Source organism: Palaemon carinicauda, unplaced genomic scaffold, assembly GCF_036898095.1.
Source record: "Palaemon carinicauda isolate YSFRI2023 unplaced genomic scaffold, ASM3689809v2 scaffold674, whole genome shotgun sequence".
In the NCBI taxonomy this organism is placed as follows: Eukaryota; Metazoa; Arthropoda; class Malacostraca; order Decapoda; family Palaemonidae; genus Palaemon; species Palaemon carinicauda.
The window spans coordinates 50,561-78,526 of NW_027171954.1; the positions used below are offsets into that span (position 1 = coordinate 50,561).

The 27,966-nt window shown below is 43.8% G+C and overlaps 1 long non-coding RNA gene across 1 annotated transcript; it reads left to right on the forward strand.

Moving 5' to 3' along the window:
* On the forward strand, positions 1 to 27,966 carry LOC137637351 (uncharacterized). The gene is made up of 3 exons (XR_011043582.1): positions 1 to 402; positions 25,434 to 25,536; positions 26,360 to 27,966. It is a non-coding gene; the product is annotated as an uncharacterized lncRNA (long non-coding RNA).

Below are 27,966 nucleotides of genomic sequence, written 5' to 3' on the forward strand. Positions count from 1 at the left end.
GTATCTGTGGGTACAGTATTAAGAAAATAATTCAGATACAGTATAGTAGCTATTACATAATTTGTACTTAATGAAATATTCTTTTGCAGATAATGGTGTACGTCGTTGCTTTGAAAGGAAAAACGCCCGTGATTCCAGGCAGGACACTTTTCAACATCACGGGACAGAAAGGGTATCTATGCGTTCTTCCCCGTCTGCCCAGTAAGGAGGCTATCAGATAAGTTTAGGGTATTGCAAGATCGAGCGATGATCTTCATAGCTCTGCTTCGGCAACATGCAGAATGATTCCCAGATCTTGTACATCCAGCAGCCTCTTGCAAAGAGAGGCTTTTCGAAGCCAGATGCGAAGCACACGGCAGGATAGCTCCATGAGTCATCTGCTTCAGTGTATCAGGCGAAGTGGTAAGTTGTTTGTGGTGGATGTTGTGGACGGAGTATCTATCCACACAGTTCCTCTAGACCAACAGCCATCTTCTTTGCTCTCATCTAGAACAGACTGATGCCTCTAGGGAGAAAAATAACAAATCAATTCAGTTCTAGGGGAACTTCCTGTCCATCAATTAGCGAGTCTTATGTATTCTCAGTCCCGAGTCAAACTTCAAAAGTCGAGTCTAACGAGAGGAACACTATCTGGAAGGGGTTATTAAAAAAAAGTGCCTGAACTTGAATCAGTTGAAAAAAAAAACATGTTTCAGGATGGTATATGATAGGGTTCAAATGTAATTTTTGCGGAGAAGTTTTATTTTGCTGTGCAAGAGACTTTTGGATCAAAGAAAATGGGGTGATTTCAAATGTATTTATATTTGTTTTTATAGGGCATTAAGTATATATCTCTGTGGGTATTGTAGGAAGAAAATAATTTAGATACAGTATAGTAGCTTTACATTACTTGTCCTTAATGAAATATTCTTTGTTCCAACACGGAGTACTTACCTCAAACTACTTTCTTAGGAGGATCTGGGATCTCCTCATTATCCGACCAAGAATTTTGCGTAGTTCCCCCCTCTCTCCGTCACCTTGTTGGGGCGCTCTAGGGCGGAAGGATACTCGCCCCGGGGCGACCCGGGGTCAGCGCGCGAGGCAGCGCTGCTAGGTCTGAGTCGTCAGTAAGCGTCTGGTCGCAGCGTAGATATCATCTCGCTGCTCTCTCTCACTTATCCCGTCCGATCCACCTTATGTACCACGTGTTACTTTGTGTTCCTCATCCCTTGTGCACCACGTGTTCCCTTTGTGTTTTTTACCCTTTCCCTTGTGTTCTTGTGTTGCTTTTGTGTCCGCGTTTCCTTATTATGGAATCCCAGCGTCGTCCCGGGCCCCAAGCTGGTAAGTCTTGCGGGGCCTGGTTTTCCAGGCCGGATGTCAACCCGCAGACGCTGTGCGCCTCGTGTCGAGGAAATAAGTGCTCCCCTTCCTCCACGTGCCCGGAGTGCGAGTCCTGGCCAGAGCTTCAGTGGACCCTGTTTGCCACTAAGAAGAAAAAGGCGCCCAAATGATCTCCCAAGAAGGCGGGTCTCATCTCGCCGTTGACGTCGCCCTCAGCGCCTTCGGAGAGAGAGGTTCTCCTTCGCCTTGCCCTACCCAGAGTAGGGGACGAGGTAAGTCCGTTGCGGGGAAACAGCCTATTGCTGGTCCCCATGAGTCTGATATCGGGGATTCTGTTAATGTGGGGCCTACGCAGACGGGTGGGGGTCTGCTAGTGTGGCGGAAGTATGTGTTGTGGACGAAGTCCTGGTGCCCGCAGGACCCGTCTCAAGTGAAGACCCGGTGTGGGGGAAGCCCGAAACAGCTCCTAACCCCCCCATCGTGGCAGTGTTTTTCAGGTTCAGCGGGTTCCGGGGGCGGTCGGGACAAAGAAAGGAGGACCACGTGTTCTTCGGACCCCGACTCCATTGTTTGGACAGAGCCTAGGATGCCTTTCAGGTCCCCCATGCGGCAGGAAGAGGAGTTTGAGGGCTGGTTTGCCTCTCGAGCCGCTATTCGCATGCCCCCGGCGCCCTCAGCAACGCTTGATCCAGACTTTATGGAGCCCTTGACCCCGGTATCCAGACCGAGGGCCCCTAGAAGGCTTGTGGTAGAGACAGAAGATTCCGACAGCTCCTCCGCCTCGTCTTCCTCCTTGGACAGCTAATATTAGATTCGATACATCATGCAGGTATTAGATTGTCTACTGGAGCTTTTAAAACCTCGCCTAACCCAACTCTCCTTGTTGATGCTGGAGAGTTATCTCTAGACCTTTACCGAATGTCTTCCATTCTTCGGTATTGGTTTAGATTGCAAAGACTCCCTAACTCTCTAGCCTTTCAGACTGCAAGCCTTGTAAGACACGCATTATACTTTGAGTTGCACCCAAAATCTCCTCAACCTTATGGCTTTCAGGTGAAACGATTATTAAATAGTCTGGATATAATTAGAAATAAGGTACTTCCATTCAAGGTATCATCAACGCCTCCATGGAAGTTACCAGAGATATCTTTTTGTAAATATTTTATTGGAGATAAGAAGAATATGTCAGACCTAGAAGCCAGATCTCTTTTTAATGAACATGTTAAAGAGCATAGAGGATCAACTTTTATCTATACTGATGGCTCCAAATCTGATGCTGGCGTTGGATTTGGAGTACATAGTAATGGTTTTAATTGTAGAGGTGCACTTCCTCTGACCGCTTCCATATTTACTGCCGAACTGTATGGCATATTAACCGCTATTGAGAAAATAGCGTTGGAGAAGGAGGGTAATTTTACAATTTTTAGTGATGCAAGGAGTGTCCTTCAAGCTATGGAAGTTTTTAATTCTAATAACCCTCTAGTTTTAAAGATTTTAGAATGGCTTTTCATTATTGGACGGAGAGGTATAACAGTTCAATTTTGTTGGGTTCCAGCACATGTAGGTGTGTCCGGGAATGAGAAGGCAGATTCACTGGCTAAGGAGGCTGCATCCGAGTTGCTGCCAAGAAGGTACAGTATCCCATTCCCTGTAATGATTTCTTACCTGACATCAAGAAATTGGTTTGCAATAAATGGCAACAGCAATGGGATAGTCAAGATGGCAATAAAATGAGGGAAGTAACAAATGACATATCTCCTTGGAGGTATAATATGATGCCCCGAAAATGGGAGACGTCTCTTTGTCGTCTCCGTATTGGTCACACTCGGTTGACACATGAGTTTCTGCTGAAGGGCCAACACCAACCGTATTGTGACAACTGTTTAGTACCTCTAACAGTAAGGCATTTGTTGACCGAATGCCCCAATTACAACATCTTGCGGAATAGATATTTGTTTGAGGCTCGAGGTGAGGGTGGCAGGTTCATCCTTGCCAAGATTCTTGGAAATGATGTGTCCTACCATGCAAGTGGCATTTTTATTAAATACTCTTTAATTTTTTATTTTATTTCATTTTTTACTTTTGTATACATAAATTAAATGTTACCGGCGTCAATGACCTTAGATGTCAGGATGCCTGAAAACTTTAAATCATTCATTCCTCGACCTCCAACTTTTCGTCGGAGGAGGACTCCAGTGACTGGGACACCAGGAAGAAGAGGAAGAGGTCCAGAAGAAGGAGGGCTAGCTCCCACGCAAGCCCGGCAAGGAAGAAGGCGAAGTCCTCGAGGAGAAGGAGTAAGAAAAAGAGTTCCCGACGGGGAGGTTTGTAAGAGTGGCTTTTCACCCTCGCGGGTCGAGCAGGACGGCTGCCGCACCAGTGCCTGCCTCGGTGGCCGCTGGAGCCGCTTCCGCGACCTTGCCCAGTGTCTCTTCGGCTCCGCCCGCCTGTCGGGTGCAGTCATTGGCACACCTTCCCTTGCCTGGCAAATCATCGGCTCCATCCGCTCACAGAAGCTCGGGCCCCAGCCGGTTCGTCGCACCAGCTCCGTCCAAGTTACGGAACCTGCCGCTATCGCGACCTTCAAGCAGCTCCATTCGGTTCTCCCCTGGAGGGGGTAGACCCATGACGGCTACCCCCACCCTGGCGGCTCCAGCCGTGACGGAGATAGCCGCTCCACCAACCCGTCAAGAGGGAAGGGATACCTCCGCGCCCACGGATCCCTCCGTCTTCGAAGATGCTTCCGACACGGAGGTGCAAGTAGTGGAGGAGTTGCTAGACACCGGCGAGTGCTCCCCGGACGAGGAGCCTTCGTACAGAAAAATTCTGCCCCTCATTCGCCACCACCATAGGCTGGACGAACCACAGCCGTCTTCGGAACAAGCTTGGCTGTTATGTCTGGGCAGGATGGTTGACAATCCTGTACAACAGAAGCCATCCCTGACCTTAACGCCTGACGTTGCCCTGGGGATGGAGCACGTTGATCAGTTTGTGTCGGGCCCTAAGAACTCCCTGAGAGCCCATGGTTCCTTTAAGCTCCTACCGGGACTGAAGACCCAAAAGACATTTTATGTGCCAGACGGGCGGCTCTCAGGGCCCCGCACAATGGAAGAAGCCATCACTACCCTGAACCAGGGCAACACAGATGAGCGGAGCCTTAATGCACCAGTGGTTTTCTCTCAAGCAGAGGCCGCCATGATGGAGGACACCGCTCAGGACATAGTTAACGTGACTTCATGGCTGGACTGGTGGGCGTGCACCTTAGCAGGATTTCAACTGGCGCACGACCTATCGGTCCCAGAGAACCAGGCCCTCTTACAAGAACTGATCCGTTCGGGGGGGGGGATGAAGTTTCTCACCTTCCTGTCCCTTACCCAGACAGCGAACATGGTTCTGAGGAGGAGGGACACAGTGCTGAACAGACTTCCCCGTAGACTCCCTGAGCGGGAAGCTAAATTCCTGAGGAATGCCCCGGTCTGGGGCGAGACCGTGTTCACCCTTCAGGCGGTGGCGGAGACGCTAGAAAGAGTGGGAAAATTGAAGTTCGTCTGAGCCCAGGCAGCCGGCAACAAGGCGGCCCTCACACAGGAGATCATCAGCGGACGGGGCCTACCCGCCCGTGCCTCCGGCTAGGCAGGAGGCCGCCTCCCCTTCCTTGCATCAATCCCCACGGCCCTCCCGCAGGAGCGGTGCCCCAGCCCAGGCCTCCTGTAGACCTAAATGTTCCGGCTCAAGGAGAGGCCGTTCTAACCGTCTCCCCAGAAGGAGATAGGGAGAGGGGCCCCCCACACCTTCCCACGCCTCAGGTCAGGGGATGCCTCAAACATTGGCAAGCATGGTGAGACAACGGTGCGGATCCCTGGACGGTGACAGTCCTCAGGGAGAGATACAGAATTCTCTTCCTGTCAGAACCGCCCCCTCTGATCCCCGAACATCAAGCAGAATGGTTGGCACCCAAGGACACCGAGAAGAGAGCAGCCCTGTAAGGGGAAGTGGCAGCCATTTTGAGCAAGGGAGCTCTACAGCCCGTCCAGGAACCATCCCCAGGATTCTACAGCAGGCTTTTGCAGATGATGGTGTTCGTTGTCGCTTTGAAAGGAAAAATGCCTTTAGAATTTCTTATTCTATTCTATCTACCCAACGGGTTCTCCAACAAGAGAGATGGATGTTTTGAGAAGACACATCTGATGGGAGAAAATAGGTTCTTACGTGGTTCTAACATTTTGAAGGCAAGTATCACAGATAGGGATCATTGGTGTTAAATTTTACTATACGACTGATTTTTTTTTTATAGTTCTGAATCTTCAGTACCAGATCCCCGGGCGTTCTGAGAGGACGCTTTTCAAAGTCACGGGACAGAATAGACGTCTTTGCGTTCCTTCCCTCCTGTCTAGTAAGGAGGCTATCGAACAAGTTAGGGCATCGCAAGATCAAGTGATGGTTCCCTGATCTTATATAACTGCTCACAGAGGCCCCAAGTGAGATCCCTCCTCTTCCCGAAATACTCGGACAACCACATGTAAAGTTTCCATCGAGCGATATAATCGCTTTGACCTCACATCCTGGGATTATCCAGTAGCTGCTCGCAAAGAGAGACTTTTTGAAGCCAGTTGCGAAGCACATGCCAGGTTATCTCCAGTAGTGTTCTTCCACAATCTATCAGGCAAAGTAATGAGTTGTTTGTGTTGGGTGTCGTGGACAGAGTATCTCTACATACAGTGCCTTTAGACCAACAATAGCAGAGTAGAATTCTTATTAAATATCAGGTAGGAAAACTGTTTGGTGTCGGCGGTGAAAGTCTTTGGAGCTAGTCTTCAAGCTGAATGTAGGTAACATTCCCTTCTTGACCAAATTCTCTCTCCTCACACAGAATTTTGAGTGCGCCTGCCCTCACTCGGAAGTCTTTAAGCTAAACGGAATTAACATTTCCTTCTTGATGGAATTTTCCGTCATCATACGGAACTTTGAGCTCACGTTCCCTCACTTGGAAGTCTTTAAGCTGAACGGAATTAACATTTCCTTCTTGATGGAATTTTCCGTCATCATACGGAACTTTGAGCGCACGTTCCCTCACTCGGAAGTCAAACCCCCGCCTCCGTGGAACGTTGTCAAAGTCTTACGTTCTCTGAAAACAGCCTTTTATGGGCCTCTTCGTCACGCCTCTGACTGAGACTGTCTTCCTTCTAGATTCTGTCCTCTGGCAGGAGAGTCGGTGAGCTGCATGTATGGGAGTAAAAATGACACAGCTTCATCCCTGAGTTTATAGCCACGATTCAAAATCCGGCTGTAACGGATCCTAGATTCGGGCCCTTCTGGAATGAGAGTCCCCGGTGGGTAGCAAATGAGCCTAATCAATGATTACTCTGCCATGTAAGAGTACTGAGGAAATACGTAAAAAGAACGGAAAAAAACCCATCGTCAGATCAGCGGGTTCTTTGTAAGCAAAGGAAGAACCAAAAGGAAGACCATGAGATGTTTAGTTTCTTTCTGGATCAGACAGGTCATCGAAAAGGCCATTCCAAATGACCTCTCACTTCTGATTGATGTCCCTGTGCACACGATGTCAAGTATATGTACATCCCTGGCATTTGTAAGAATTTCAGTGACACAGGTCTTGCTAGTTGGCGTGTGGGAAACGAGTAACATTCATCGTCCACTACCTGCAAGTTGTGAAGAGCGGAAGAAGATTTTTGTGTTGTGGTGGAACCAATGACAATTTTGGAAATCATTTTTATTTCTTCTTGGTATATAAACCTGGAGCTCTGTACACATACTGGGTCTGCCATCGTCTACCCTTGAGAAGTCCTGCCGCAACGGCAAAGCGACGGTCAGTCCCTAGTGCTGGTGTGAGCGGGGTGGCTAGACTACCCAACTACTCCCCCATCCGTTAACTAGCGTAGGGTAGTAACACCTTGCAAAAGTTTTAAACTCTAGTTTCAGTTCCTCCAAAATAAATACTCCTATGAAAAGAGCTGTAGGTTTTTATAGCTAGGAAAAATACAAATTTCGAAATTCATAATTCTTACAAGAAATTTGGACAATATGCATACAGTATTAACAACCATAAAATTATGCTTTATTAGGCAAGGATGAGTCCTATTGTTTATTAACTTGCCCCTTCTATTTATTCCTTTTCTCCTTTGTCCTTGCTGTGGTTTGTTCCTACACGAGTACAAACTATCGAACGTACTTGTCTCGTTCGCGAGGTAAAAGGTTTAAGGAGTCCAAAGATCTCTAGACACTGTGGAGGATTAATTTTATTTGCTTTGGTTTTGCCAAATCGCGCACATGCGCGAGAGAGAGACAGACAGAGAGACAGAGAGAGAGAGAGAGAGAGAGAGAGAGAGAGAGAGAGAGAGAGAGAGAGAGAGAGCGGGTGCGAGTATGCATATGTTTGCGTGTGTGTGTCTGCGGTGCGCGCCACCAAACGAGGGGTATTTAGTGCAATAATTGTTTGTAGTGGGAAAGACTGTTGGTATAATTGAGGTTGTTTGTTTACATTTTTTAGCAAGGTTAGGGCGGTGATGAATGTCTTGGGCGAATGCAATTTTTATTTGACAGCAGCAGGAGTCGGTTGTGTCCTGAATGCTGGAATATTATCATTTTTTTTCATCAACCAGCCGCCTTGGAAGTGATTTTTTTGTATTAGCGTAAGTACAGTGTTTTCATTTATCTTTGTTGGGCGCGATCGTGAATGATAAAAAGTTTATTATTTATCTTTGATTATAGTGCGATAGTTCAGTTAGCTGGGAGTGTTTGTAAGTTTTTCTTTTTTGTATTTGCAGGACGTAATTCCTCCTTTGGACTCCTTTGGAGTTTTTGTTTGTCCATGGACTGTTGGTTGCCTTCCGCACATTTATAGATAGATTGATGACGACCCCGTACGTTTGATCATTTGTTGATTTAGATATACAGTGAACCCTCGCTACTTCGCGGTTCGACCATCGCGGATTCACCACTTCGCAGATTTTTTTCATAACCCATATATATATACATATTGGTTATAACAAAATCAACATACTGTACTGAATAATCAATATAATGGATGCAAAAACTAACCTATACACAGATGTGTACAGTAAATGCGTTTGTTTCTTCATTATGATCAGAGAAACGTAAACAAAACATTGGTTGCCATTTTTTATCGTGCTTTTTGGCGTGTTTAGGAAACGCATGATATAAAATCGCCTTTAATATTTGTGCCTGTTTTAGTTTAGGGTACTGTAGTACATGCTTTAAGTGTTCTGTACATTAAAGGGTAGTTTGTTAACAGTACTACGTACAAGGGAAGGTTTTAAAAGTCTGAATATACATGTTAAATAAATAGGTAAATATGGTGTCACTACTTCGCGGATTTTCACCTATCGCGGCCGGGTCTGGAACCTATCTGCCGCAATAAACGAGGGTTCACTGTAGACCGCTTTTGGATAACTCTTGATGACCAAGCTTAATATAAGTTCCGGATGATGATGATGACGACACTGGTTTGGCGTGGATATGGATATGATACTCCGTGAGTATAAAGTTAAGCGATTACGCGGTGGAATTGGCCGTAGGGTAATACTCTTTGCCAGGAAGTTGTAGCAGTGGGCTAGGGCTGTTATGCGTATGTGGACGACGGTGACCACTCACACTTATATATTTAGTACTTAAGTGTTTTCGCTTATGTTGGTGTAATTAATTGTTGCTGCTTTATGGCATATGGTTGAAGGCTTAGTGTTTAGGGTTTTATTTTAGTTTTTAAGAGTTTTTTTTGGTACTGTGTGTGGACTGTTGGTGTTGGGTTAGAAAAGGGATATTGTTTTCTGATTATTGGTGAGTTCTGTGTACCCACATGCACTGTTATACCATATATATAAAATAGACTTGTTATTTTTGTCTGTTTTAGTGTCAAGTCTATGTTTAGTGATGTGTGATTTTTTGGTTGTGTTTAATTTGTAAGCAATATAGTTTTAAGGTTATGTTTTGTTTTACTGTTCCCTTTGTGCAATAGTCCAGTTGACGTAAAAGTCAGGGGAAGGTTTGTGTTGTGAGACAATTTGTTTGTCTGAGTGATCAAGGGTGTGGGGGTTTGTTTTTGTTTACATCCCGCCACAACACTTTAATTCATGGTCCTGTACTGGCTGTTCAATTAGTTATGTAGTTATCTCAGCTCCCCCACAGATGACGACGACGATAATAATTTTTGTTTGTTTTAATTATTTTAATATTTTGATAACAACGATGGTGATGATAATTTTAACAATCTTAATAATGATAATAACGTTGATGGTGACCGTCACGATAGGAATCATATTCTCTATAGTAATGCATAATAGTCTTTCTTTTCCCTCTCTCGGGGATGAAGCAGTCAAGCCGTGACTCGATGCAGGTATTGTACTATTCCTTCCAAGCTCTATTCTTAGAATCTAATGAAGTATCTCCCTTGTCCTCCCTTGACAAGAGGGAGGGTAGCTGATTATGTACCTACCCATTGAACATCACATGCCCATACTGCTATCCCCTTCAGGGGAAAGGATTCCTCATGATGGGCAAATAATAAGGTGGAATCTTCTCCCTTGCTATCATCTAGAACAGACCGACGCCTCCAGGGAGGAAAATAACCAATCAGTTTGGTTTTAAGGGAACTTCCTGCCCACCAATTAGTGAGTCTACCTATTCTAAAAGACAAAAAGTCTAACCAACAGGTGGGAAAAGCTATTCGCCCACGCATACCACCTGTTTTCTAATGAGGTCCACTTGTCGATAACTACCTTGTTAACGGCTGTTCCAGTAAAGTTGAAGACATATCCTATTTTAAAGGACTCATGTTTGCGTAGCTAGGAAAAGTTCAAGTTTCTTTTGAAATTTGTATTGATTTTATTATGTCCTTTTGATATCTAAAAGTTCACTTTGGTTGGCTATGCGCCATAAATTCTTTAAGGGGGAACACTACCTGGGAGGGTTATTAAAAAAACTGCCTGAGCTTGAATCAGTTGAAAATAAACATGTTTCAGAATGGTATGTGTGATAAGGTTTAAATATGTGCTTGTAGAGAATTTTTATTTTGCAAGAGACTTATATCAAAGAAAATGCTGAGATTTCTAATCTATATTTTTGTATTTATAGGCCTCATTTACATATTTTTGTGGGTGCAATAGTAAGAAAAGAATTTAGTAACTGTATTGTGGCTATTACATTACATGTACCTAATGAAATACCCTTTTTCTGGGCTCAATCCCTGTGCCGCCCAGTGAAATGCTCCTTATGCACCATTTCAAAGGAATATAACTGCTAATATTACCAGAGAAAAAATGTAAAGGAATGCTAGGTTGAACTAGCTCGCTCACCTAATGGTGTCGGTATAGACTGGGGTGAAATACCAGAGGTCTCGTACCATTTAGATTTCTCCTCTTCGAAATCCCTCAATAGTGAGGTGCAGTTTAACCTCCTCTGCCCCGCAGACCAGTACTACTAACTCAACCCACGCTTGCCCATCACTCCTTTCAAGCACCTGATTCATGTAAGTCCAACGTATTTTTTTTCTCGTGTTTTCCATTGGATTTATCATCAACTTTCTCTCGATGGCCGATTCCCAAGATACCCCATCGAAGTTAAGTACTTTATCCATGAGTTTTAGCGAGATTGGGCAGGGTAAACTTTGTTTTTATTATTGAGAAGTGTTTATATATGAGCGGCGTCCCCGTTCTTACTTTCGCCTCTGCCCTTTGTCTCATTAGTTCGTCCGTCATTATATTCGTTCGAACCTTTAGGAGTTTTTCCTTTTAATCATATAGTACACCGACTTTATGCTTTCATATAGCATTTATTTTATGTTATCCTATGATATCGGTGTTAGCGTTTCATCAGGAGTAGGTTATGTTGGTATGCCAGCATTCGTGCATGTTGGTGGATAGCGTCACCATTGAGATTGTTTCGCTACTTCTAGGAGCGTTAATATCGACCATCTCACTTATTATTATTAAACCTTTTTGTTTTATTACGCTCCACCTAGTTTTACATTTGGTTCGAGTGGGACTCTCGCGTATTTTGTTGTTTTTTACTGTTCGTTCTACCGCTTCAGTAACTAGGTTGGTACCCCTGCTTTCCATCTCCTGATGGCGTCATGCTCCTCCCTTACCACTCGCCCGAGTCCCTCTCTCGCCATATTTTTTCTGCATGCCTAACCTTACTTACGTGATTTCGCTTTTAATTCATCAATTATTTTTATGTATTTGTGCACTGATTTTATATTTATTGCTTTACTCCGTTATGATCATATTTTTGGGATTTTCATGTCATATTGAGGGGATCTCCAGTTGGTAGCCCTGTCTACCACTACGCACTGGTGATTCCCCGGTACCATTAACCCCCCTCCCACAAGTTGGGGAGGCTATTCCATCCCCCCCCTCCAGTGTACACCCTTCCTCTCACTCGATGGTTGTTGGTTATGAAATACGGGTCAAATATGCTTGTTCCTCAGTCTTCCCTCAACTTTCCGACATATTGAGGACTGAGTATACCAACGGGGTATGACTTAGTCTCATTCATTCATACCGGGCGGTCTCGTCTCCCCCCCTCCCGTCGCCCCGATTGGCCATCGGTCGGGGAGGGGGAGGGCCGGGACCACCGGGACTATCACACGTGATTAGTCGGTGTAACTGCACCTTGGTGTAACCTTGCTTTTAGCTACGGTTGTTAGAATGAGCACTTATATTAGGAGTGTCCCCACCTACGGTACCTCCTGCTATTTTCGTCCGTATAGGACTTATTAATATCCCATATCATTATATTATATTCTACATGAATCATTACCTTTGTCCCGGTACCTCCGGTAGGGTAGTGGGGGTTCCATTGGCTCCCCCCGCGCTCTCCCGTTGTACCCTCCCGTTATCAGACATCGGAGCCGCCGGGCTCTTAACTACAATCGGTTGACACTGACACGGTTTTGATTAATATCCTCCCTCCGGGAGCCCTATTCATTACAGACATTAGTTTCAGATCATAATTGGCGTTCTCTATTTATGTATTTTAAGGATGTATCTTAGTTACTTTAAGTTTACTTTAAGTTACTTTAAGTTTACTTACCAACCCTGTTCCCCGGCCCCGGGGGCCCCGGAACTTGTTATGATTATATATTCATCACGGTTTTTTGCATCCCTTTTCATCCCCGGCTCTGCCGGATTGCTCTTGGAATAGTCTCAGTTCTCTGCATGTTTAATCTAAGGCTATACATTTATTTTATTAACTGGCAGGTCCCGGACCCTCCGGGACCCCTTATAGAGAAACTAGTAGATGCTCACGGACTATTCCTTTTACAGGTGGTCCGTTGCCGGATGACAGCCTGCGCGGACGTCCTTAACCAGCCTTGCGGACATGCTGTCTGTCGGTCCCACGCGGACTGTGGGATCCAGATGGACGATATTGTGGTATGGCACCCTGACAACTGCCTTATCTGTTATGACCTTATCTCCACCCTCGCTTCAGATTCGGTGAGCCTCTTTCAGCCATTTTTGTATTTACACTCCCTTCACTGGGCGGCATCAATATGATACATACTCATTGACTTCTGTTATGAATCTTCGGGTTCATTCATCAGTTTGTCCCTCGGGTTTGCTAACCTTATCCCCGTTCTTTCAGAGTTCCCAGGCGGTTAAAACTTCAGCAAGGGCCACTTTGAAATTGTGGGTAGGCGGCTTCGCCCGTAACGTAAAGGCCAGGAAGCCCTACGTCCTCTCAGAAGATTATTGTAGTCTTATCTACCCGAACGCGAAATCTTCGGCAGCAGTGCCTAGGCAAGTGGCAGCTCCTATAATTGCCGACATTGCGGAAACCGTAGAACTCAATCTCGTCCAGGATACAGACATCCCTGACGACCCGGACCCCATTGAAGACAATGTTACGGCTCTGAACTTAGACATAGAGCCCATGGTTTTCGACGAACCAGAAACAGGTAGGGTGGTAAGTGAGGCAGGTGGCTCTGGCGCTAAGACCTCTCTTCTTAGCCCCTCTTTTTCTTCAACTTCTAATAATTCTTCCTTTCTAGGTTTTGAAGGGAACCGCGAATCCTCCCCGAGATCGCTCTCGGTCCCTCCCAAGGTCAAATCTCAGAAGAGACCTTTGGTGAGGACTCGTAAGAATCCTACACTACCTGGATCATCGAAGCCCAAGGAGGCTCCCCTCCCCGGAGCTCCTAGCGGCTCGACTAGAACTGCCCCTATGTCTCAGGACCCGGGAGTGCAGTCATCATCCCCCTTAATTACCACGACCAACTTCGACCCGGTGGCCCTCACCAATATGATGACGAGGGTCGTTACAGAGCAGATTAGCTCTATACTTTCTTCCGTCACCAGAAGACTAGATACCCTGGAAGGTGGACTGCCTCAACAACAGCAGTTCCTCATCCCGGACGCCTCAAAACTTCCACCCTTCACGAAGAACAACCCGTGGAAAATGGCGCTCCACTGTCCTTTCACGGACGGAATGTTGACCATCGAGGGTTTTGGGACCCGGCCCATTGAAGATTTTGAGTTCTTCCCTCCCGGCCTTCAATTTCCTTTCCCCGGCTTCGCCCGGCTTACGGAAGAGGCTCTTGTCCGGCTAGATAAGGTCCCTAAAGAGACCGTTATCTTTCCGAAGGAACAGGCTCAGTCTGTTTGGGTTAGAACCTTGAATGAGTGGGGTTGTACAAACACCATGCTGACCCCCCACAAGAGTACTTACACCATGTTTCTTGTGAACGAACAGACCCCCACTCCTTGCGTTACCAAAATGGTTGAATTAGCCCTTCAGGCAGTGAACGAAGATAAACCTTTGCCACAACTCCGGGAGACAGATCCTACATCTCTGCTGTTCCCATCAGATAATGAATGTTGGCTCAACATTCAATCGACATTCACTTCTGGTAAGCTATCCGCTGACTGTGCATCGACGCAATTCAGTGAACGCCTCCCAAGACTACCTGAAACCTTAATCCGACTTGAGTTCGAGTCCCGGTCTAGGTTTAGCCGGAGCCTCAACGTCTCGACTATGGCGGAGATGTTTTCTCTTACCTATGACGAAGAACACTCCTTTAAAGTTATGACTAAAGCCACCCTGCAATCTTTGTTAGCAGATTGCTACGACTTCTTGGTGGCCAAAAGACGTTGCCGTAGGCATGTCTTATCTGAAGCTACTATCCGCCATGAGCCAAATAAGCTCATTAAAGCCTCTGCTTGGGGTCCGGACCTATTCCCAGAGGACATGGTCAACTCGGTATTGAGCGAAGCTGCCAGAGTGAACCAGAGCCTCAAAGTCCGTTGGGGTCTCACTCCCAAACGGAAGTTCGAACAATCGAGCATTCACTCCCGGGGCAGAAAGAGGCTACGCCCTTATAGCTCTACTCAATTCCGCCAACCTCTTCAAGTAGTCCAGTCGGCCCCGGTCTCTCAGGGCATCCAACCCTCTACCTCCAAGTCTCAGCCCCAAGTGAAGTATGTCCTCGTCCCTGAAAGCCAAGTGGCCTCGAACTCGTTTACCTCTCCTGTTTATAACCCGGTTTATGAGTCCCGGTTTTCCTCCCAAGGATACCAACGAGGCAGGGGTCCTGGTCCGAGGGGTTCTTTTCAGAACAGAAGCAAAGGGAGATATTTCTCCCGTGGAAAAGGGTCACGTGGTGGCCGAGGCGGTAAAACCCCCAACTACTGACGGTCTTCAGGTAGGAGGGAGACTTTATATGTTCCGGAGTCGCTAGAGGTTCAGTCCTTGGGCCTTCAGCATAATCTCCAAGGGCCTGGGGTGGAGTTGGATAGAAGGGCCTCCCCCACCGAACAAATTCCATCAACCCTCGACACCGGACCTACTTCTGTTTACCCAAGATCTTCTTCGCAAGAACGCGATCAAGGAAACGAAATATCTGAAGTTTCAAGGTCGCTTATTCAGCGTTCCGAAGAAAGACTCCGACAGCCGAAGGGTCATCCTCGATCTGTCTCGACTAAACTTGTCCATTCAATGCGACAGGTTTCACATGCTTACCGTCTCGCAGGTGCGAACCTTGCTTCCCCGTGGGGCCGTCACCACCTCCATCGATCTTACCGATGCATAGACTTTGCTTTGGCCCCTAATGCTAAGGACATTAACCGTGGTGTAACATTCCGAGAAATTAAAGTGCTTCTGGTTATCGCTTTATCGCCACGACTGGATATATTTACTGCTGAAATTTCTATTAAGTAGATCTTAATCTATAAATTTTCCTTTGCTTTTTCATCCGTCCTTTTGCCTTTATGTATATACTACTCTGACTTCGGAGGTAGCAGCAGTAGGGGATTCAGCGTTATGAAGCTTCATCTGTGGTGGATAACGGGGGAGGGTGGGCTGTGGCACCCCTAGCAGTACACAGCCGAATTCGGTTGACTCCCTTGTCAGGCTGGGAGGAACGTAGAGAGGAAAGGTCCCCTTTTTTGTTTCATTTGTTAGAGGTCGGCTACCCCTCAATTTCCTTGGTAGATGATGATGATGATGATGATGTACTACTATAACTAATGGTCTCTTTGATTCATTTTTCCTCAAGTTTGTTTTTCTAGCCCAGGGAACAGCATATAGCATTCCCCCAGCCTTCTCATTGATACTGTGATCTTTGGATATTGATCTTAGTCCTTTTAGGCATTTTTGTAGAAGATCTTCCTTATTGTTTACAAGATTTTAGTCTTTACAGTAGAAGAGATCTTTAGACTACACTACAGTACTCACGATTTTATGTTAAGTTATAAGGTACTCATTTACTAGTTTAGTTTAGCAATCTTTTCATTTCGTCCATGCTTTTGTAGCTTAATACTTTATTGCTTTGGTGCAATGCTTTGTATCTGAGGGAGCGGATATGTCGCGCACTTTTGAAGGGTGGCTCTTGCACCACAAAATTATTTGTTTCTTTGTCTACTTCTTGCGTAATGTTCCCACATCTTTCTAACCCCAAAGATCCCTGCACATTTGGATTTCGTAACCACAAGCGTCTCTTGTAGTGATAAAAGTGATACCTGCTGTATTTGTTTCACGTGTCATTCACCCTTTTTCTGCTAACGTTTCTTCCCCGTTACCATCTTGATGCTTTGTCGGTTTTGCTTTCTTGATTCTCCTTCCTCTCAAACTCCATTCCATGTGAGATATTTCCCTGTTGAGAGCAGCGCCATGTTTTCCCTTTCTGTATTCTTGAAAATAGATAAAAGGCAATGTTGGTGGTCTTTGTTGGATGGCATAAGTGGCCCCCTCTAGTCTGTTACTGTTTGTGCCTCCATGGGGGTTAGTATACAATAGCAATGTTGTAACTTATGGTATATTCTGTTTTTGTTTGGTCCTTTTAAAGCTGATTGTCAGGATGAAGCTGTTGAGTTTGGAGTACTATGGACCAAAATAAAGATACACATATACAAATTACCTTCACCGACGAGGTTATAAAATAACCTGTTTATTTATGTTTGTCTTAGTAGTGTTATGTCAGACTTCTCAAATTTTAACAGCGAACAGCGGATAGGAAGAAACCCATCAAGTTTTTGCAGGTATTTGATACGGTAGATTCATTCAAGGTTAACTTGTGTAAAAGGGAAAGCTTGGTCCATAGGCTCGAGTAAAATGTTGACAATCTCTGATTGCTCTTCCTACTCGTTTTATATTTGATTCCATTCTGTTCGTACACATGTACAGTTACATACATTCACTTATACAGTACTGTGATAACGCAGTTTTAGCTTCAGACTGACCTCTAGACTAGTTTTATAGAACAGCTGTTACACCTATACTGTAGTCAAAATATTTGAAGAAAAAACCCCAATCTCTATCTAAATAAATGTAACTAGTTAATGATACCAATGCTCTCTTTTAACAAAATTAAATTTCTCTCTGACTAAAATTCTTTGAAAATATTTTTCTCTCAGCTCTCTTCTCACCATAGCTTCCCTCCAACAATACTTCTCCTACACGAAATCATATCTTACTGTATCTAAAACCCTTCCTCTAACAGTTCCCACCATCTCATCTCCAACATTTTCATTCTTAGATATTAAATTCATGTTAATATATATATACCATAATACTAAAATATGATTTTTGGAACCAATGTGAGTCCTTAACCCTTTTACCACCAGGCTATTTGGAAATTTTCAACCCTTATTTTTTTCCCAGCACATTTTGCAGTATATTTTTTTTAAATTGCTCTAACAGCCTTTTCTGGGTCGAACCTGTGACGGCCGGCGAAAAAGTCCTTCTTTGTACTTTTTCTGATATAAATCTTCCAAATATACCAGAGAAAATTAAAAGCATGGAATGCAGAGGTTACAACCCTCGCGTGAGCACCTTGTTGGTGTCGTATATCTAACAAGGGCGTTTGTAAAACACTATTCACAGGCTGTCTTCCATTTAGATAATCCCTTCATCAAAGGGGGAGGGCCGTGACAGGCCCTAGAGAATACAGTTGGGTTACCCTACCGACACCCACCACTCGCGCTCACTAGGTCATCCTTCTGTGTTGGACTTGCCAGCAAAGTTTATAAGTGTTTTGCCCAGTGTTTTTCGAAGTGATTGTCGTTTATTCAACATGACTGACGTTGATACTTCACCCTTACCAATGTTAAGTACCATAGTTTGTTTTGGCAGCTTTTGACAGTACCGGGCATTTGTTCTGTTTCCAATATGGTGGTTTTTAGTTTTGGAAGCGATTGTCTTGCCGAGGTATCGGCAGCCATTTTGGGTTATGTTCGCTTCGGTAAATATTCTAGTTAATTTTGCCCATCTGGTACTCTGTCATCTTGGTTATATCACTTACGTTTTATGGCCTTTTATTGTTATCATTAATTTTTGCTATGGTATTTATTTGCTTGCAAGTCCAATTTGGACCTACGAAGAATAGCGATTTAAAGAATAGCGAATTAAAGTTTAGCGATTTAGTCTGTTAGTTTGTTCTCGCCTCAGAGGCTTCGATTTAGACTATATCCTTGTTTTTTTGTTACGTTATTCTTCGTTCTTGGTTATTACTAAGAAAAGCAATCAATTTTATTAATGTTCTTGTTTTATTGTGTGATGTTAGTTTTTTATTATGTAACCTTGAGAGCGAAAACAGAGACTGCTCGTTCCCTGTTCTACAGATATGAGTTATTCCTTCTCTCGTTTTCTTTGTTAGCTCGAGTAAGAGAGGTGAATTTCCCGTTCTCCGTTTTTATACGATCACGAGTTATTCAAGCCTCCTCTTAGTATCAGAGTTGATGATAGTACGTTTAATATTATAAACGTTTTTATTGATGTGGTTACTGTTAATATAGCTAACAATATTAATAGGTACGTTAGTGTATGAGTCATTAATTGGGGTCGTTTTATACCGACACCCTTAGCTCCGAAGTTATGCTTAGCTCCGCCTTGAGTTATGCTCCGCTATATGGATACTCATTGGGTGAGAACTAGTTAACGTTCAGGAGCAGATTTTGGAGTGCAACGGTGTAATCCGGCACTCGGACTCCGGCTGAAGCCTTTTACACACGAACCTTTGTCATGTTTGATCATAATTACACCGTTACGGCCGGCTTCACGGGAGATAACACAATCATTCATTGAGGTTAATGTTATCGTACCGGGAACGGTCACGATATCACGGTGACGGGCCTTTGCTACCGGATCTCCGGTACAAACAGAGATCAAGCAGACGGCCAGAACCGGAGTTAACAATGTGATACCGATGAAGACTTCACAGTTTCATTATTACGGTCCCTTTTTCATCGAATCTCCGGCTTCACTGGAGATAACACAAACATTCAGTATTAGAGAATGTTATCATACCGCTAAGGATCACGTTTTCACGATGACGGACCTTTGTCACTAGTTCTCCGTTACAAACAGAGATCAATCAGACGATCAGAATCAGGGTATGAACCCCTTTTTCATAAATAATCACAATATCGTTATTACGTTCCTTTTCATCGAATCTCCGGCTTAACCGGATATCGTACAGGCGATCAGCATTGAGGTTAATATTAGTTTTCCTCTGGTGTTCACGTTGTCACTATGACGGACCTTTGTACCGGGGATTGTTACCGGAGCTCCGTTACAGACAGAGCTCACTCAGACCACGGGTGGCCAATCTCTTGTTTTGCTGTAAAGGAAAGGATTTAACATGAATACAAAGTAAACTGTACTTACTTTAATGACACTTTGAATTTGCGTTGGTAATATTCATTAGTTATTCTTGAAAGTCCAAATAAAAATATATGAACATAACTATGCCTATATTTATGCATATATTTAATTCTAACTATGTATAAATATGGATAAATATCCATACAACATCGTGTTCAAATAGAAATAAATTGATTATGCCTATATTTATGCATTTTCAATTCTAACTATGCCTAAATATGAATAAATATCCATACAACATAGTGTTCAAATAGAAATAAATTGATTGTGCCTATATTTGTGCATATTCAATTCTAACTATACCTAAATATGAATAAATATTCATACAACATCGTGTTCAAATAGAAATAAATTGATTATGCCTATATTTATACATATTCAATTCTAACTATGCCTAAATATGAATAAATATCCATACAACATAGTGTTCAAATAGAAATAAGTTTCCACTCAGTACTGGGAACCAAACGTTGGCCCCTTCTAATGAAGGGCCGGGTCGAGACTAACCATGCCATGAGAGGCTATCTACTGTTCCTTGAAACTCTGGTCAGTGAACAGATGAATCAATAGAATACTAATAGCCAGTAAATAATGTTAGACCCGGTTCTGAACGTCTGAGTCAGGGGTGGCCAACCTGTGGCGGATGCGCCAACAGTGTCACATTTCATGAATACAAGTGTCGAACTATACCCCAAAAGATAGTACATTAAATGATTTTTCTTTAAAAATTATTTTTATGAGTTGTACAGTTGATCCCAGCCTGTGAATAGGATCACTAACCAAAGTTCAAGGAACATCCAGACTTATGTCCCCTTTCTTTTACAGAAGGTTCGCCTACATGGTTCCCGTCAGGATGATGATGAATCTCTCTGGCCTGCAAGAGAGGCTCTCCGCCCTTGGTTATCAAGGTTGGGAAGAAATGCTCCATCTAGAGGTCCCTATCTCCTCAGAGTGTCCTCTCTAAGGTTGGACGACGACCCCATGGACGGGCAGGTAGGTGGGGATGAATTTTGAGCCTTCAGCTTTGCAATTACCTACGTCACCGACCTAGGACCCTTAATGGATCCTGATGTTCATGTTACCCTGCATAAACCGTGACTGCTAAAAGCAACACATTCTAGGGAAAACCAAGGGGCTATGACGGAGCTCAAAAGTATGGTAGTGAGTCAGATCCGTTCAGGAACTCAGAAGTTTCCCCCTACAGCCCCAGGCATATCGAAGTAACCTCCTTCGATAAAAACAACGCATAGAGATTTGCCTTACATGTTCCATATATAGATGGTACCATAAATCTGGATGGCATAGACATCCTCCCTCTGGGGGACCTAGAATTTACTCCCAGGTACTAGAATTCCCGTTCAACGGATTCATTCGATTGAAAGAGATTGCCTTGGTTAGGTTAGACAAGGTACCGAAGGTAACAGTATTATTTCCTAAAGGGCAGGCCCGATCTGTCTGGACCAGGATGTTGTCAGTCTGGGGGTTACGATAATTCCAAGATCTGCCCTTCCAATTCGACCTACACGTTTGATGGTCTGATCGGGTTAGTTGTGGGAAATACGTTCTGTCTGAGGCCTCTATCAGACAGGAATCGATAGTCGGTTACCCACTCGTCATCACAGCCTCCCTCCGATTCGACGTCTATGCATCCAAATCCCCCTCATCAGGTGGTCTACCTCACTGATTCCCCAGGTACACAGCCCAACCCCGTTGGGATGTTTTACCTGCATACAGCCCTAGATCCGAACCCTCAGGCTCCTCTCGTGGACACCAGAGAGGAAGCTACAGGAGTAGAAGACAGTCTCGCCATCGAGACGGACCTAGAAAAAAGGGGGCTCGGAGAAGGAAAGTACCTAGATTCACCCCCTCACAACGCGGTGGTCCCGGTAGGGGGTAGACTTTACCACTTTCGAGACCATTGGACCTTCGGTCTGTGGGCTCATAGCATAATCTCTAAAGGTTTGAGGTGAAAATGGTCACAAGGTCCTCCTCCTCCACCAGTGACCTTCTCCCAGAAATCCACTCCCATCCTGGAAGAGTACACCACAGGGTTACTCAAGAAGAAGCAATCAAACGGGATCGATCACTGAAGTTCCAAAGCCACCTGTTCACAATTCCGAAGAAAGGCTTGGCGGCATTGAGAGTGGACCTGGACTTGTCAAGCTAAACTCTTACATTCTCTGCGACAAGTTCCGGATGTTGACTATCTCTCAGGTACGGACCTTACTTCCCCGTAGGACCGTCACCACCTCTGTCGATCTTACCGACGACTATTATCTTGCGCCTTTAGCTCGAAACTTCTCTTCTTATCTGGGTTTCCGCCTAAGCAGGAAAGCCTTTGTGTTCAAGACATGCCCTCTGGCCTCAACATTGATCCCAGGATATTCACAAAACTAGGAGAGAGAGTGTTAGAACAACTCAGGAACCAAGAGATACAGATCATTGCTTATCTGGCCGGTTGGCTCATTTGGGCCCGGCCGGTCATAGAAGGCAACAGAGCTACGAAGGAATTATTCCAATTTCTCGACAACCTGTGATTTCGGGTCAATCTCCAAAAAATCTCGCCTGCAACCATCAGTCCGCTTAGAATGGTTAGCCATTCAGTGGGACCTTTCGAAGCACACGTTGTCTCTCCCTTCCAAAAGGTAAGAGGAATAGTTTCCAAGATCAAAAAATTTTCTCAAACACAAACAGGTGTCCGAAGAGCCTTAGAAAGTATCCTCGGACTTTTCCAATTCACTTCAGTAACAGATCTAATAAAAGCCAAACTCAAAGACATCAATCGAGTTTGGAGAAAGAGAGCTACAGTACCTATAAGAGACATGGTCTCGAAGATCCCCTCTGTCTTGAAAATGAGACTACACCCATGGTCCGAACCGAAGGACCTCTCCAAATCGGTTCCTCTACAATTCCCACCTCCACAAGTGACATTCCATACAGCCGCGTCTCTAAGTGGATGGGGGGGATTACTCCGAACATCAGATGTTTCAGGTTCTTGGTCACTCTCCATGAAACAGTCCCATATCATTGTTCTCAAAGCCATGGCAGTGTTCTTGACCCTGAAGAGAGACTCTCCTCCGAGGTCGACCCACATCAGAGTAGTGTCAGACAGCACAGACGCAGTACACTACGTCAACAGGGGAGGATCCAAGTCACCCAACCTGAATCAGATCCTGGTCACTATCTTCGCCTGGGCAACAGAAGAGAACTGGTTCCTGTCAGCACCTCACCTAGCGGGAGGCCAGAATGTGAGAGCGGACTCACTATCCAGGACGGATCCACTGGAGTCAGAATGGTCTCTAGACATAATTTCATTCCGGTGGATACTCAGGCTCGTTCCAGGCCTCCAGGTAGATCTATTCGCAACTCAGATGAATCACTAACTTCCTTGTTATGTGACCCCGACCCTGGACCCTCGGGCTTATGCCATGGACGCATTACCCCGGGATTGGAACCATTAGAAGAAGATTTCCCCATCTCCCCCAGGGAATCTTCTAAAAACTTTTACACAAACTACGCTCCTTCCCGGGCGCAGTGGCTTTAGTACCACCTCACTGGCCAAGAACAGTTGGTTTCCTCTCCTCCTCGAGTTGAAACTCAGTCCCATCCGGATCCCGTTCCTCAAACTGACCCGAGTATCCAAACTCACTGTGTCAGATTACTCAAGGATAGCCAAAACTCTAACTTTGTGGACTACAGGAAGTTGGCAGCTCGTAGAGATGCGAACATTAAACCGGAAACGATCTCTTCATCGAATGGGACAAAAAGGGACTCGACAATTCGCCAATATGATTCGGCCGTTAACAACTAGTAGGTCCCCTAAGAGTGCAGACCATACTCGTATGTCCCCGCATTTAGCCATCTCTTTCTTGAGGTTCCTATTTGACAAAGGCCTAACAGTTAGCACTTTAACCACCATCAAGTCAGCTTTGAAGAAGATCTACCTTGTTGGGTTCAACATTAACCTAGCTGATTCCTATTTCTCATCAACCCCAAAAACATGTGCTAGGCTTCTACCTTCGGTTCGGCCACAAAAGGACTCTTGGTCTCTGAACGGTGTTCTCAAACTTGCGATGGACACGGACAATGAATCCTGCTCTTATATCACTCTTCTTAGGAAGACTTTATTTCTAACGGCTATAGCTTCAGGTGATGGAACATCAGAACTAGCAGCTCTCACGAAACCCGGAAAACATAGATTTCCTCCCTTCAGCCGAAGTACTCCTTTCCAGACAAAGCTTCCCTAGCTAAAAAATGAGGATCCGCAAAATAGGTGCTCCTCTCGGAAGATTATTCTTCATCCCCAGGATTTTTCTCCGTGTACAGTCACACTCTCAAGCCCCTTTTTAGCTAGAACTGCCACCCGCTCGTCTGGCTCCTTGGTTATCAGGGAACAAGGAGGTACTATTTCCATTCACGGTATCAGGCAACAAATCCTCTACTTCATTAAACATACTAATCCGGAATCATTTCCCCAGGCTCATGATATACGGACAGTAGATGCCTCCAACAATGATTTCCAGAACAGGGACTTTGATGATTTTAAAAAATATACGGGTTGGAAATCCCCTATGGTTGTCAAACGCCAATATCTAAAGATCTTACAGGCCCTTAAATACCCAACGATGGCAGAGGGGAGCCTTATCTCTCCCCATTAATCTCCTCTTCTTCCTTTCTTCCATCTCTTCTCTTCTCCCTCCTACCCGCCACTCACACCACGTCGCCGCTCTCCTTGGTAGTTCGTTAGCCATATGATATTTGCCATGTTTAATTCCTATGGTTTAACTGTTATTGTAGTTACCGTTCCTTTAATGTTTAGATATACTTAGACATGTAAGGTTTGATGCCTTTTGCGATTCGACACTCAGTTGGTTCCTTGTCGTCATTATTATTTAACCTTACGTTCCCTATGTCATTTGGCTGGTTGGTAATTGGACGATTACTTTATTATATCATAGTATTGTCGTACATGGTGATTGTATTCTCCTCATTATGTTATTAATTTATTGGGCTTGGAAGGCATTCTCTGGTACTTTTTCGCCGGCCGTCACAGGTTCGACCCAGAAAAGGGATTTTGACGAAGGAAAAATCTATTTCTGGGGAGAGACCTGTGACGCCCGGCGAAACCCTTCCCGATGATTTTTGTACGGACCCACCCTTTCCTTGCCAAGCCATATGTTCTTGCAGAAGGATGACCTAGTGAGCGCGAGTGGTGGGTGTCGGTAGGGTAACCCAACTGTATTCTCTAGGGCCTGTCACGGCCCTCCCCCTTTGATGAAGGGATTATCTAAATGGAAGACAGCCTGTGAATAGTGTTTTACAAACGCCCTTGTTAGATATACGACACCAACAAGGTGCTCGCGCGAGGGTTGTAACCTCTGCATTCCATGCTTTTAATTTTCTCTGGTATATTTGGAAGATTTATATCAGAAAAAGTACAAAGAAGGACTTTTTCGCCGGGCGTCACAGGTCTCTCCCCAGAAATAGATTTTTCCTTCGTCAAAATCCCTTAATTTTTGTCATAGAGAGGTCAGGTTGGTCTCATTCTCTTGGAAAATGCTCGAATTTTCTCAAAAAAATAATCAAAAATATGAAAAAAATAATTTTTATAGCATTTTCTTGCAAGGACGTACCGGTACGTCCATGGGGGTTAAGGGATGGCTTTTGTGAAACGTACCAGTACGTCCTTTGGGGGTAAAAGGGTTAATATACTGTCAAAAAGACTTAAAATAAATCTTTAAAAAAATGTCGACACGAGTGAAGGTCCATGTAAGTGTTAGATTCAGCACTGTGTACTGCTGTAAAACCCCGCAAAATTGGGGACTTTTTAGAGAGCCAATAAAGATCTATGCGTTTTGCATTGTAGTTTTGGTATGGTTTATTGCACCAAGTAAATTTGTCTGTTTGTAGCATTTATTTGCACTTAAGTAAATTTTTAATAAATTTTTCATAATCTGATAAACTATAATTATTTGCAGGTTACCGTTATGGCTATAGCGCATTTGTGTACATAGCTTCCGTAAAGAAGAGCTTTCTCGAGTCTTGATTGCCATTATAAGGAGATCAACAATGTGATAAGAGGTAAATATGGAAAATGTACCAGAGTATTGGAAGTTATTATTTTATAGTCCAGTATTTGAAACTCCTTACGAAAGGATGTCCAAAGAATTTAATCTCGACTAAGGTGGGTATCACCATCAGTGCGTTACTTGTCTGTACAGTATCTTTTTGGGCCAGTAGCTATGCTTAATTTTTAACCTTTCTCTATACATGGGTGATGAATGTACTCCCAGGCTCCATTGTTGAACCTCATATCCCAAATTCACAATTTGAAATGGGGCCTTTTTTTGGTCTTAAACTGTCCCTTGAGTTCCTGTCCCCTCATCGTGACTTGAATTTAAACTGTGTTCATTTTAATCTTGTGTTATTCTCAAAGTTATTAGATTGGAACCTAGCATTGTGTAAGCAAAGTTACTCAATTTCTATATCAGACAACATAAGTGTCGTCTTAAGACTTAGGCAAACCTTCCTTTTCAGCCTCTGAGGTTTAGTTGTTTAAATTACTAACCTTAGAATTAATTTAATATTAGTTGGAACTTTTTATTCTTACCAACTTTTGTATTGGGAAAAATATGATGGGTATAGTACTGTTTTTAAGTCTAGAGTTGATTTTTAAGATTATTGATAAGGGTATCCTAATTATAGTAGGGTCACTGTAATTTAATATTAGTTGGAACTTTTCCAGTCTTACACAACCCTTGTGTGGGAAAAATATATGATGGGCTCAGCCCTTTTTTGAATGTCTGTTGTTATGGTTATTTTCAAAATAATTGACATCTGATTATAGTATCATTGCCATAATTTTTTTTACATCTAAACTCACTGCGTTCGTTGCAATTTTCAGGTGGCTGCCCCAACCCAGCCTGTGAATTATCACTTTCAAGACAAGAATCTTGTTGTTTGAAAGTCTGCTCAAGAGAAAACCTTCTTCAATTTCAAGCCATGCGAGATTCATAGATGCACGAAAAATCTTTTTAATATAGAAATCACACTTGTCTAACCCTTAGCGGTGTTTAGAAAGAAAAAATGCTAGCTAGCCCCTTGTGACAAATTATACTTTGGTTTTTGTCATTTTTTAGGTACAGTTATGAATAATTTTTTTTTTCATGTAGATATGAGATATGAGAGTTTTGTGTAGTTTACCCTACTCCTGCACACCTGATGGGCTCCAATAGGGAAAAATAGCCCAGTGAGGAAAGGAAATAAGGAAATATATAAATGATGAGAATAAATTAACAATAAATCATTCTAAAAACAGTAACAGTGTCAAAAGAGATATGTCCTATTTAAACTATTAACAACGTCCAAAACAGATATGTCATATATAAACTATAAAAAGACTCATGTCAGCCTGGTCAACATAAAAACATTTGCTCCAACTTTGAACTCTTGAAGTTCTACTGATTCAACTACCCGATTAGGAGGACTTTTATATACGGCATTGACGTTATGCATGGAGTGTGGTTATATAGTGTATAATTATTGGAATTCCACATCTTTTGCTTTTACTACAGTCACAATGTCTAACGTTTGCATTTTAGCTCGTACCTTTTTATATATACAGTGAACCCTCGCTACTTCGCGGATTCACCACTTGCGGATTTTTTTCATAACCCATATATATATACATATTGGTAATAACAAAATCATCATACTGTACTGAATAATCAATATAATCGATGCAAAAACTAACCTATACACAGATGTGTACAGTAAATCCGTTTGTTTCTTCATTATGATCAGAGAAACATAAACAAAACATTGGTTGCCATTTTTTATCGTGCTTTTTGGCGTGTTTAGGAAACGCATGATATAAAATCGCCTTTAATATTTGTGCCTGTTTTAGTTTAGGGTACTGTAGTACATGCATTAAGTGTTCTGTACATTAAAGGGTAGTTTGTTAACAGTACTACGTACAAGGGAAGGTTTTAAAAGTCTGAATATACATGTTAAATAAATAGGTAAATATGGTGTCACTACTTCGCGGATTTTCACCTATCGCGGCCGGGTCTGGAACCTATCTACCGCGATATACGAGGGTTCATTGTATCTTAATATTTTTATTATCAGTGGCCATGTTTCTCTTTTCACATAGTGCTCCATGATCATCATCATCTCCTCCCCGCCTATTGATGCAAAGGGCCTCGGTTAGATTTTGCCAGTCGTCTGTATCTTGAGATTTTAATCCATACCTCTCCATTCATCACCACCTACTTCACGTTTCATAGGCCTCGCGGCCATGTAGACCTGGGTCTTCCAACTTTTTTAGTGCCTTGTGGAGTCCAACTGAAAGTTAGGTGCGCTAATCTCTCTTGGGGAGTGCAAACCATCTCCATCTACCCCTCGCCATGATCTCGTCTGTATGTGGCACCCAATTAATCTGTCTCAACAGTTTCGTTTCTAATCCTGTTCTACCATTTAACTCCCAATATTCTTCTGCAGGGCTTTGTT